The following is a 13,960-nucleotide window of genomic DNA, read 5'->3' on the forward strand; positions in this document are numbered from 1 at the left end:
TTGTGTTTTTATTAAGCATATAACTTTTAGGAAGGATCGTGTCAGAGGAAGTCTGGCGACCTGATTCATGGCCAGATATTCATTGGTATCACTTTAGTAGACAGCTATGGGTTTGACTCCCTCCCCATGCAATCCACACATAGACACACATGCACGCACATACACAGACAGACAGACAGACACACACACACACACACACACTCATGCATATATAGCCAAGTGGTGCACAGTGTACATCTCTGAGCAGACCATCAGTGGTTGTAAAACAGTAGAGTCGTAATGTCCCCCCCCCCAGCCTTGGGGGCTTATTAGGAGGCATAAAAGCTGCATGCTACCTTCATTCATATTCTCCATAAACACCCTGCCACATCGCACCTATTTATTTATTTACTGCTTTCCAACTCTGGTCAGTCAGAAAATATAAGCCTCTGCGCCACTGTTTTGTGCTGCATGATTGATTTGCAAAATAGGCCTGTACTGGAAATGTATCTGAATAAGGCTAGGATTTGCCTCTGTGTGTAAGTGCAAATTGCAGTGTCAGATCTCCGCGTGGATGTTGTTTGTCAGGCGTAAACTCAGCATGGCGGCAATTTTTATTCCTCTCTTTACACCGATGTCTGTATAATCTGCAAAAATAGGAGCTGTCGTTGATTATAGTCGAGGAGAGAGAAAGGAGCGGGCAAATTGACATTTCCAACTCGGAAATTCGAGTGAATAAAAAAAGCGCCGCGTGTCTCAAATAGTTTTCAGATATGAGAATAGAATTATTCATTTCCCCTACAGTGTGCGAAAGTTCAGTGCGGCAGAAATGTGCTGCAGCTCAAGTGCAGACAATTACAGGGGCCAGTGTGCTGTTGTTGGGATCTGATTCTGAGCGAGTATTATCTAGGTTTGAAAACAGGGCCAGGCCACTGAGATCACACCTCTTATCTCCTCTGCGTGTACGGTGTGGCAGTATTGAAGACAATCTAAATCACTGCTACTGCCTCTTTCCCAACTGTCGGCTCACTGTAGAACTAGGTCGCTTGCATTACATGACAGGCAAGACGGGAGGCAGAGAAAGTTAGCGTGTGTATGTGGGTGTGTTTATAATGTGAGTGAGATCCTGGGAAAGAAATGGGAAAAGAAAATGAAGTGGAAAAATGTAAGACATGAAAAATAGAGACGTGGGGTAAAAGGGGGAAAAAAAAAGAAGAAGAAGAAAAAGAGGAGGAAGCGCTAGAGAGGATGTTAGTCTATTGTGAAAAGAATGAGCTATACTGAAGCTACATGTCATTTGGTTGCCCCTCCCCATTACTGCCATCTTCCTGCTGTCTCCCCGCTCATCCACACAGCACGGGAACATCTGGCTTTAAAGGAGACCAATAAAAGAGCCACTGGGAGGCGAGGAGTGAGCAAGAGAAAAGGTGTGGGAGAATGTGTGAAGGATAGAAAGATAGATAGCTGGCAGAGAGATAGCGCTACACAGGCAGTGGAAAGACAGTGAGGTTGGAGTGCTCGGGGGCTGTCATAACTGCAGAACCTGCCCCTTCAAATGACATTCTTCACCAAATCATATTTCACACATGGCTACAAAGGCCACACCACATTTAGAACACTCCATCCCCTCCAGGAATGGCAACGGCATTCTGGGCTCTGATTCTCCTTCCCACCCAAGAAAATGGCCACTTACTAACCATGTGTCTACTTTTACAGCATGTAATAAAATAAATAGTACCAGCGCTGGCATGAAATAGTACTTGCACCTTACTACATGTGCATGTACGTAACAGTGAAGGAAAAGGTTTTAAAGTTAAAACAGTCTCTGGAATTCAAATCTTGTACTTAGTTACATCACGTACTTAGTTACAACAAGTGGAATTTACTCAAATGTATAATAGCTGTATGTAAAATGAACAATTCCTTATTAAAGTTTATTTAAAAGGAGACCTATCGTGCTCACTTCCAGCTACATACTTTTTATTCTTGAAGCCTACAAGACGAGATTTGCATTAGCTACAGTTCAAAATAACCAGCGTTTATCTTATATCGGCCCTTGGTGAAGGCCCCTCACTTCCCCTACTCTCTGGAACAAGCTGTTTTTGCCCACAAGTCCTCCTCTATTTAAGCTACCATTCTTCCAATTGGCTGCTCTTTAAAAACACTTTGAACCCCCAGGCTTCTGTGTTGGACAGAAGACCTCTACAGGCTAGACATCACACTTGTTGAGATCCTTGGAGCCTTGTCAGACCCTACACTGGTGCAGTGGGTCCTGGGTTCCTCTTGGTGCACAACAATGCCTGGACTTATGTGGTGAGAGGATGCAGGCTGTTCCCAGAGGATGAGGAATTGATACTATTGACTGACCTCAACCATTGACTCACCTAACTTAAATCAAATGGAACGCCTCTGGGACATTGTGTTTCAGTCCATTTGGCGCGGCACGGTTGCACCTCAGACTGTCCAGGAGCTCAGTGATGCCCTGGTCCAGATCTGGGAGGAGTTCTCCCAGGACGCCATCCATCGCTCACTAGGAGCATGCCCAGACATTATCAGCTAGGCATGTGGGGGTGGGGGTGATATAAACTACTGAGTACCATTTTTAGTTGCTGCAGTGAAATTTCTCCAAAATGGACTAGCCTGCCGCATCATTATTTCATTTTGATTTTAAGTGTCTCTTTGATTTCAGCCCTCTGTAGGTTGATCATTTTCATTTCCATTAAATGATGTGGGGTCTTTTCATTCCTATCACATTACCCACTCTATATCAGTACAAATATCCAGCATGATTTTTTTTTCTCAGTGAGATCTGATGTGTTTAATAAATGTTCTTTTAATCTTTTTGTGCAGTGTATATGTCTGTGTCAGAAAATAACAATAATGAAAATACAGATCCACTTTAACGACAATGATTTCTTTAATGTGTCTGGTACTTGCTGAATCATTGGTTTTGGTCTTTTTCCCTTTATGACGTGACTGCACTATCCTCATTTTCCTTCTCAGACCAACTGTGTGCAAGACCAAAATCCCTCGTTAAAAACACGGAGCTGCAGGTACTGACTGGGCTCTGCAGCTGACAGAATGACGGGTAGCCCATTCTGACACATACCTGTCAAGCAGGTGGAGTGTTGTGCTTAAGTTGGAGTGTGATCACAGTCATTTGAAATGCTGAGCAGGTTTAAAAGAGGTCCTTAGGCAAACCAGGCGCACTGTCAAGAATTTAAACCGTTCTCAAATCACCAATTCAAAACCTTTTCCAAGAAAACCACCACCAGACAAAATGTATCATGATCAGCTTTGAAACAACATCTTTAAAAAAAGTCAGCATCCATGAAATGCACTAAGTGTGGGCCATGTAGTCAACCCCCCCACCCAGTTGCATCATGTGCCTGGAAATCCTTGAAATCCAACAGGCAGGAAGCAACAGATTTGATTTGCATTGGTACTCAGCGCTTCAACAATCCCCGCTCCCAAAGTAGGTCAACACGAATCGGCGCCACAGAAAATAATAACAAAAGGTGAGCCCTTGCTCTCTCAGGGGTGAACGCTCCGTTTTCGTGCGTCTTAGACGCTCCCACTGCGAGATGTGCCACATCAGCATTCTCCAAATCTGTAGGCATTATAGTGGGGCATATTAAGGCACAATATTGCATTCAGCATGCGAAGGCGCTCTGCAGCCATTGTAAAATTTTAACAAGACAATAGCGGATACACACACACACACACTGTAAATATGCAGAGTTTTGTTAGAAGGCACTGAGGCTGAAATTGTAATGATGTTAGTGTGTGACGAGGGCTCCTGCGAAGACTGAGTGCGCCGCTATAGCCTCATCCTTTTTCATCAGTGTGTTTCCCAACCCGAAAAGTGAGTTGGGAAACACACTCTATTCCTTTGGGGGTGTGTAGCTTTGAGCAAAGTGCACTTCATCTACAAGAGTAAGTCAGGGCACTGTATATCACCTCAGCACAGGCACGGCGTCCTCACGCACGCACAAACACCCACGATCGCACTACAGCATGTCCTCGCTTAGTCCCAGATTCACAAAGAAACACAGCGTGCCCTTCCTCTCTGCTCCGAGCCTCACACATCCGCACACGTGCCCTCTGTCAGTATTTGAACTGTACATGCAATGTCCAGAGACCAGGCTTCATGCACAGTTAATGTCTCTGCTGTCCAGATGATTAACGTTAGCCAATTCACATTCCCAAGCGTTGCCCAAATTCCACTCTCCTCCCGCCTCATCTCCTGTGCTGAGCTCACTCCTGGGCTTCAGGTAAAAATAGCGGCGCTAGCCTGTTTCTCTCTGCCATCACACCCTGTGCTTGTGCCTCCGCTGGGATATCAGACCTGGGAAAATTTGATTTTTTAAGGAGAAAGGCTTACAGATGTCATAAAATTCATTGCACTACAGAACTTTGGATTTTAGGAGTGAAGATAAAATTAATAATAGTAGCAGCCCCATTTTTGTAAGTTTTAACACAGAGACGTGCCTTGGGCTACTCTGCAGTATATTGTTCTCTTTGCAAAATGATAGCGAGTTTGCTGAAGAGAACCAGGATAGCAAATCATGTGAAGAGGAATCAGGTTATATTTGTTAAAGCACCGGTGATGGAAAAATCATAAAAACACAGTGACAGCCACAGTGTGTATTAGGACCATGAGAAAGACAACATCAGACAGTAAGTTTCTAGCAGTGTGGTTGGGGGTAAATACACTGCTACTTAAACAGCACTTTCACTTTAATTAAGTGGTCGAAGCTCTTTTTCCAAGCCCCATTCACCCAATCACACGCATATTTATACAGTGCTTACAGTACTATTCTTTGCCTGAGGGCTTTATCTGACATTCACGCACACACTTACATGAATCATAGGGGCCAACTCGGGGTTCAGCATCTTGCCCAAGGATATGCCAACATGCAGATCGGAGGAGCTGGTGATCAAGCCGCCGTTCTTCCGATTGGTAGACGACCTGTTCTATCTCCTGAGTCACAGCCACCCCTTAAGCCATCCAGTCAGTCCAAGCTGACAAATTAGGTGAGTGCTGTCCAAACTTCCTGTCTTCAGTATAAACTTCCCCCCTTTGTGCTGCTGTTCTTACTCTGCAGCTCGGCAAGAAACATTCACGGAAACACAAAGGAGAGACGTTTGTTCCAAAAATGTTACCTCTGAAGGATCCTCTCTTCATATGACAAATTCAGACTGTTAAAGCTGTCAAGGTTCCCGTTTGTTTTATTTCATAGATGTCCCTACTTGTACTTCTTAGTACTTGTCTTTTACTTATTCTTGTCTTTTTGTCTGGTTTGTTTTACGAGTATTTCTTCAGTACATCTAGGAATCTTTCAGCAGCCGCATGTGTCAAACTCCACATAGAGTTTGTGTTGTCTGGGTGTGAGAGTGTGTGGGGAAAAATTGAATCAGGCCATAGTCTTTTCTCACTCTCAGCCTTTCCACCCTACTCTCCTTATACACTTTCACTCTGTTTATGTGAAGAATCCATCGCATTAAATGACGCTGGAATCACTCATTTGCCTGTTTTCCTGGCTGATCAGCTGCTTGTCTGTCCTTTACATCACTTCTACTTTACCATGCTGTAAAATGCTGACACCATTGCTCTAGTCCAATCATATTCATGCCTGCCTTCTTCGAACCAATCATCCTCCACTTGGCATGGTTTAAATCTCACTGCTCTTGTATCATTCTCCCTTTCAGACTCTCATTCATGCAATCTACCTCCACCCCATCTGTGCCTCACCTGAGTCACACATAGCTCCATCTTCATCTTCACCACCACCAACACCTGGACTAATCTCCTGATCTAATGCCTATGATCACTGGGATTTTGTTCTGTTGTGATGGGTCATCATCTAATCACCAAAATAGCCTAATTGAATTCTTAATTGTTCAGTTATTCCAATTGATCTCTCCCTAGTGAAGTGCTGCTGAGTGTTGGAAAGGAAGGAGGAGCAGGGGTAGGGGTGGGTTGCAAAGTGGCTTGCAGATGTGTGCCAACTGTGAGCAGAATAAAGCTACTTAAATAGACCAACTCATATGAGGTTTGCCAAATGAAAGGTAGGAGTGTGGAGAAGGGTATCACCTAAGTCATCAGCTGAACTCCCAGGATTGTGGCCAAGCTTAACTTTGAGGTGTGCCTGCGGTTGATTAAAAACAGTCCCTGTGATTTTGCCTACTGATGCATATGAAATAAGCAATGCTGGAACAACAACAAGCCAATCACAGTAGTGACCTGAAAGTCGCACTGAGCCGCAAAAGTTTGGTTTCTGTCACATTCTCACCGGGATCTGCAGTACAAACATGCGTAATGGATAAAGGGAGCTTTAACTTAGCACTGAAACTTCTAATATTTGATATGTTATACGAGTATTCAAAGCGTCCGCTTATTAACATGTTAGCCCTAAGCGCACGAAGCTGTGATGGATATCAAAGATTTTTCTTTTCGGTTTGTTTTGGAGTCTTTCTACCCCACTTGTCACAGATCACTTAATACAACTTAAAGTAAATCTGTCAGAATTTCCTTTTGACAAGTGATGCAAAACAGCTTTGGGAAGCCTCCCAGAATTCTTGGTTGCCATGTCAGTGATAGGAGTGGATGTGAAGTTGTTGCCTGTGGCCAGAATGCACACATTATGAGTGAGTGGAAGGTTTCCAGCATGGCATATTTCTTTATGTAATGCAATAGGATCTGCTGAAGGCGTTGACATAATCCCAAAACTGAGCCATCCAGTCAGCATGCCAACAACTTTGCAGACAAGGTATCTAAAATTGGAGTTTTCTACCACTAAACTAGCAAAAGAGAAGAAGAACTAATTGTTGTGTAAAAGTTCTTGGTAGAGGAAGACAGTGTTTGCTGAGGGAAGTGGCTTCACAATGCAATAAAATACCCTTTTAATTGGAAATAGTTGTAGTTTGGCCCAGATGGCTCCAAGCTTTATCTCACTGTACTGGTATAAAGACAATATTAAAAAAAATCTGTTTACTAAATAGGGCTAAAGCCAGGCTGTCATGTGAGCCTCATGCTTTGTGTTACTTTTGCTCCTGCTTCAGATTTGTAGAGGGAAAGAATCGTAATGCAAGCGCACGCTGGTGTTCATATTTAACACGGCCTAAGTTTCACATAACAAGGTCGGCGTGCGTAAGGTCCTGTGAGCCAAAAACTCGTTTGTTTGGTTCGAGGTGTTTTTCTACCCCTGCCTCTGTATGATGAAGAACAATGGAAATATGAAATAAAAACGAAACAAGAATCGCTCGCTCAGCTCAGCTCTGGGCTAATGTGTGACATAATGCATATCATGCCTCTGGATATTTGTAAGTTAAACATAAAATTACGAAGGGAAAGCTTTAGTTAAAAGCCGATTATTAACTTCTCCTCCTTCCCCAGAATTAGACTGCGTGTCCTATTAGCTGCGCTGTTTGCATGTGGGCATGTTGCCACTCTCCCAATCAACATTGATTGAGTCCAGGTGCAAGTTTGTCCTTCCAAGTGAATCGATAACAAATCGCCCGCCAAATTTGTTCATGCTTGCAAAAAAAAACCAACTCTTGAATTACAGTATGCTGTGCGGGTTTTGTTTTTTTTTTATTATATGGAAATGGTGTCAAATACACATTGCAGACACGGTGGGCTGACATCACATGCAGTGTGCGGCACACTTCCTGTGTCCTGTGTTGTCCTTCAGCGGTGCGTGTTAGATCCTTCTGTCCTTGTATCATGTGTCAGAATTCAATACAGTGTGTGTCTGGCTGCAGGGGTGTCACCCAGAAAGATTCCTGCATGTTGCATGTTCCTGATGGTTTGCTACAAAACCCTCAACTGAGTGCACTGAAGTACTTTTCAGAAGAAGCATGTGGCTCAAACTTCTTGAGATTATCAAACATTAAAAGCATTCCTTACACACTTACAAGACAAATTGCTAACCATAATAATTTTGACTATGCATTGCGAGTACTGACACATACATTATATGCATAGACAGCTCCTATAGTTCTAGTCAGTGTAATACAATTGGTTGCCATCTAACACGATGAAGAGGCTTGTCACATTTAAAAATAAGCATTCATGAACTGTGAAGACTTCCCACAAACTTCCCTTTGTCCTACAACTTATTGCCCTGTCTCTCTTTAACAAGAAGCAGGCGTGCTTGAATGGAAGAATGGCTCTGTCCTTCACACTGTCTGATTTGCTTAGGAAAGGCGCTCACGTCTAATACTAATCTGAACAACAGCAGTGGAAATCTTGGCTCGGTTTCAGAGGCTAGATTGGGCCTGGCCCAATGACCTTCTCTGAGAGAACATGGAAAGTTTGCCGGCTCAATATGTCACAGGCAGCACGAGCTTAGAAAGAGAACAAGAGTGATTAAATGGGTTGGATCCATGCTGGCTTTAGTATATGTCGGGAGAAGTGCAGCTCTGGTTGTACTATGAGATTATCTGAAGCTGCATCAAAGTGAAATTCTCTCATTGCAGACGCGTGCAACTTTGCAAAGGAGAGAAAAAAAAACTTATTATATCAATCATTCCAAAAATATTTCGATCCTTGATTCAAAGGGGAAAGTTCAGTTCACTGCGTATGAGTATATGATACGTCAGCAGGACTCAATAAGGCTCTCTGTTTAGTTTGGAGACGCACAATAATTTGCCTTCAAGGCATCCCACTGGATAAGAGCACATCCTATCCACTGAGAATCAGTGCCTCACTGACATAAACAACTGATAATTCAGAAATTGGACGTTTCTTAAAGCATAATTATAGCAACTGAAGTAAGTTTAAAGCAAATTAGCCTCACAGGAAGTTGAAACAAAGTGTTAAAACGGGGTTAATTGAATTGTAAGCCTTGTCACAGAAGATTACCAAGTCCAAGAAACACCACTTTAATTGCGTTATTACCATGTGGATTAAGGCATGGGGTATTTTTGCCCAGTAATTATAGCTTGAATGTCTGTGCATTTTAATGCACTTTAGTCAGGATGATTTGAGCTGAAATTTTTGACAGTCCAAATGCAGAGAAAAAACCTGCGAATGTATCTGTAATGCTCTGGGATAACACTGGCATTTCTGTTGTAATTGTGCCCATAAAATAAGGATTAAAAGGATATGTGATGATAACAGGTAATTAATTTGACAAGACGTGACCTTGATTTGGTGTTATTTATGTATCAGAGGAGAGAATCTGTAAAGCCAAAATCAAAGAGACTTTTTATTTTTTATTTTTCAGGTTGTACGGAAAACGGTTCTTGAACATTTCATGCTAATTTAATTGAAAATCCTTATCCATTTCTCAGCAGCTACCGGATACACCACAAAGTTCAGACTGTTAAGGCTGGTCAGTCCACCATGGAAATTTTATATGGACCTATGTGGACCGCTGCTCTAGCGGTCCCCAACCCCCGGGCCTTGGACCGGTACCGGTCCGTGAGTCGTTTGGTACCGGGCCGCGAGAGTTGAGGCTCAGGTGTGAAATGTATAGTTTTCAGGGTTTTTATCAGTTTTCAGCGTTATTTTGTTATCGTTTTTATCGTTTACTCGGTTTTCCTGGGTCTTTTCACGTGTGTTATGAATAAATTTTCTTTTTTTCGGTACCGGTACTAGTTTTATTTTGTTGTTTTTATCCGCGACACCTTAAAGGCCGGTCCGTGAAAATATTGTCGGGCATAAACTGGCCCGTGGCGCCAAAAAGGTTGGAGACCACTGGGCTAGAGGATAAAGGCCAGTGACTTTTTTCTTTCTTTCTTTCTTTTTTTAAAGTGTAATTTCTTTGTTGATGTATTTGGTACATTTAGAGGAATTTTAGTCGTCCCGCTGACATTTTCTTGGCTGTCTATTTATTCATTGGTCAAATGTATCAACAAATTCTGAGTAAATTGTTACAGACTTTGGTTCATATATTCATGATGAGTCCCACTGAGTGACTTCATTTATGATTTAATGCCAAAGGTGGGCAGATCAATCCAAATATGGATGGTATCGATACAAATGTAGGTATCGGTACTGGATCAATACTATCGGTGGGGTCGATACTTTTTTATCCCCTAAGGTCAGAATGTAGGCCACTGAATTGTCTTGCTTTTTTTTTTTTTTTTTGCTCACCACTTTCTACATTTGGTCTATTGGTTAAACCCCAAAAAACAACATCCGAGCGGCTGTGGGGATCATTGTTCGAGCTCACTATGGGACAGATGTGTCCAGACGCTGGAATTTGATCATGGCTCTCCAATTAAGCAGCAGGCATCCCCACTTTCTCCTACTTCTCACATTCGTGATTTCAACAGCCAAGGAAAGCCAGGACGGTTAAAGAATGTCATTAGCCTAATGGACGGGAGCGCAGAATGGCAGGAATGAATGATTGCATTACGGTGCCATTTGCTGCAGACTGTACATTGACGTAAATAGTGCAAACAAACAATAACTGTCCATGTGCCCATTCTACTGTATTGTGATGTCTTGCTTGTGTGATACATGGGTTCAAGCTGGGGTCTGAGAGAGAGGGAGAGATGCTCTTATGGGCCCTTGGGACAGTGTGCGCAGGCTCGGTGGGGGCTAAGTAGCTCGGAACTGGATTTAGACACAACTGCCCCGATCCGCAAGGACCACTCTGCGAAAAATACAAGGAGCAGATAAGCGAGAAGGAGAGGGACAGCGGAAAGAGTATGTACAGGCAGGGAGAGAGCACTCAGCTTTTCTCTCTTTTCGAGCCATCTTGTCAAGAATGCTTGAATGGAGCCATTATGAGACCCAGATCCAACTAGTATGGGACAGTTTAAATAACAAGAATATGAAGTACATGGCTAGCCTTACACTTTCTGAAGCAGTGGTTCCCATGAGGGGTTTAAATCCCATGAATGGGTTTTCTTTTTCTGGAATTTTCCATATTCTTTTCCCTGTTTGCTCTGATGTGCGAGAAGAAAAATGTCCTTAAAAATCTCAGAAATCTGGCATTGCTTTATTTAGAGGATAAAAACATTTCATACTCACGGATCTAGAGAATGCAGTATGTATACGAAAGCTAGAGTCACATCGTAACTCAGGTCTTTGATGCTATTTTTATTGGCAGTGTTTAGCAGACTGTAAATGACCTATTTGTATGAAGGAAACAAACATATTTGATTTGTCACTATTTTGAATGAAGTCATTAAGAAGTGAAGTCATGGAAATTACACTAATTGTTATTGATGCTATTCCATGATTGCCAAATAATTACCGATGATATGCTGCTCACATCGTCACATTTACATGCTGCTCTCTATATCAACTCGTTAATGGCGGCGCTTTGATGCCGGGCCCGATCGGGATCCGCTCTCACCAGCTGCACACTTGGGAGTCTGAGGGCGAGGTGGATGGAGCGTCTGCAGGGTGCCGTCACAGCTTTGACCCGGAGAGCGCCAATAGCGGCCTTGTCACGTTGAGTCAGTCGCGCTTCGTCTCTTTTCTTTCTTTTCTGGTCAGGTAATGTGAGACAAAAGCTGGGCTTTCTGCATCCTAACACCTCTCTGTCAGCTGGCCATCCCTGCGGCTACCGTGAAGATTCATCTTTCTGGCAGAGTTGCAAGCTCCAGGCTTCTTAAAGGCCTGCCATGGCCACGTAAAGCAGGTAAACGCTAGCCGCGTCATGCAACCAACCAACAGGAGCAAGTTGGTAAATGATCAAAAAGGCCGAATTACCAAGTGACCTCCTTGCAGGCCTGATTCCTGTATGAATTCTCACACATCATTACAGGCGTTAAAACACTGGGATCTTTTAGGTTTCCCTTTTTTTTTGTTTTTCTAATTAATACGCCACGTCTTGGGCACACTCGAGGTAATTAACATTGTTTTTTGCCAGCAACACACAGCAGATGGTGATTGAAAATAGAGGGATGAGTCGCTCAATCAACCACCATTTGTCTGTAGCCATTAATTATCTAGCGAAGAATACATTCAGTCCCCAAAGTTGATAGTTTCGGGAGGGGGGGAAGAAGAATATTGTCCTTCTGTTCCTCATTACTCTTTAACAGCAAAAACTGCTGAAACTAGAATGCCGGATAGGGAGATTGCGACTTTAATAGCACTGTCATTATCTTCTCCCATAAGGTGCCATATGATGGAAGGCTTGTAGGAGAAAAGAGGGAAAAAAAATGGCGCTAACAAAAGAAGCGTTTCAATAATTGAAAGCCAGGCAACATCTTGCGGTTCATTCTGTTTAGATTCATCAAAGGCCACTTTCAGAAATGATAGGAACCAAATGCACAGTTTTATTCGAGACGATGGGTCCGCAAACCGCCGTGGGAAATGTTTATTTTCTCAACAATCAAATGGGTGCCAGCAGGGTCACATGACTCCTGCAACAGAACACCACCGGGCCATGTGACTTAACCGATCATCCCCGAGCTTGTACATGCAGTCTGATTGGAATAACAGCCTCTCGCCCGCAGCTATTGTGGTTATGATATCATAATGTTCCAAAACCCTGCTTCTTCTTCTTCTTCCTCCAGTTCTGGCAAAAATCTTCTTGATCTTGTTTCGCTTAGGCACCGACTGCCGCCTGGCAACAGATTAATGCTACAAGCTTAAGAAATCTCCTAAAAATGAAAGGGCACAGGGAGAAGGAGGGACCGAGAATGAGAGCGAGAGGGGCACTGACAGAGTTTGGGGGACTGAGCAAAGAGAAACGTTGAAGGGACACTAGAGGCAAGAGCCCAGCGACACAGCATTGCACCCTGGCATCACTTCTTTGATGTTATTTTGTCATTGCCAACAGCTCCCTAATCCCATGTCTTTGGCACACTTTAATCTTGTTGTTATTCTCTCTGCCAGCCTTTTAGTCAGAGATAATCAGTTTCAGCTAACTTTAATTATTGTGATAGAATCTGTGATGATTCAATGTCACTTGTTGTCTATTCATAGAGAAGGGAAATTGGTAGTCTTGTGCTTGGCCGAGACTCCTCCCCCCCCCCCCCCCCCTTTTTTTTTAAAGGGGCTCTTTATAGTAAATTAGCAGTAGTACTGCTCATGTTCCACCCCACAGGCTTTAATTAACTAGTCTCAGGTAGTCTGATCTTATTATCAAAGACTGCTTTTTCCCACACGCAGCCTTGCTTACAAGATATTAAGACGTTCACCAAAGAGCTGCCAAAACTGCGCAGTTTATTTCTTTTTCTTTTTTGTTTTCAGTTGCTTTGCCACCAGAACCATTTAAACATTCCCATCACATTGCTGGAAACAAAGGGTGTATACAGCAAGTGCCATTTTCAGGATTTTCAACAGCAACAGCCGCAGCTAGATGCCAAATAAAATACAAGCTGCACAACTCAGCGGCAACATCTCAGTGTTTGTCCCACAGAGAGCCCAGCCCCATCAAACCCCATTATCTCCAAGGCTACCACTTACCTCCAACTGGAGTAGAGATAGCTGCTTATCTACTGGTTAATAATAAAAAAAAGACATATAACAGATAAAAAAAGAAGAAGAAGAAGAAGCCATCCTATCATGACAGGGAGCAGAGATTTCCAGGGACAGTTTCATTCTGTGGAAAGGGCAAGCAGAAGGAGACCTCCCGCTGTAACGCGGCAGCCAAGCCGAAATGAAAGCCAGCCGCTCTCTTCTCCGGGGCTAAACAGCGGCCTTAATAAAAAACACAATCAGACCCCCAACCTTACAGTTTAATGCACATTCTTCCCATATTTCCCTTTGTGCCAGCAGAAAAGAAAAGGAGATGGTGGAAGCTCCTGGTGCGATTCCATCTCCCAGGCTAGAGGGTGTGCGTTAGTGTGTGTGAGTGTGTGTGTTAAAGAAAAAGACAGGATTGTTATAGTCATAATGAAGCCTCATTGAATATCAAGCACACCATCAACTCACTATAGCTCTCCATCGTGTTAATGAAATTGTTCCCCCTAACTTTTTAATTAACTTGCACACTCGTGGTGTGGAGTCAAGTTGTGGACACAGACAAAAAGAAGACTGCCGCCTCCTCTCCCAGGTGATGTGAAT

The sequence above is a fragment of the Perissodus microlepis genome, chromosome 3 (assembly GCF_051167445.1).
Source record: "Perissodus microlepis isolate ML-2025 ecotype Zambia chromosome 3, ASM5116744v1, whole genome shotgun sequence".
Classification (NCBI taxonomy): domain Eukaryota; kingdom Metazoa; phylum Chordata; class Actinopteri; order Cichliformes; family Cichlidae; genus Perissodus; species Perissodus microlepis.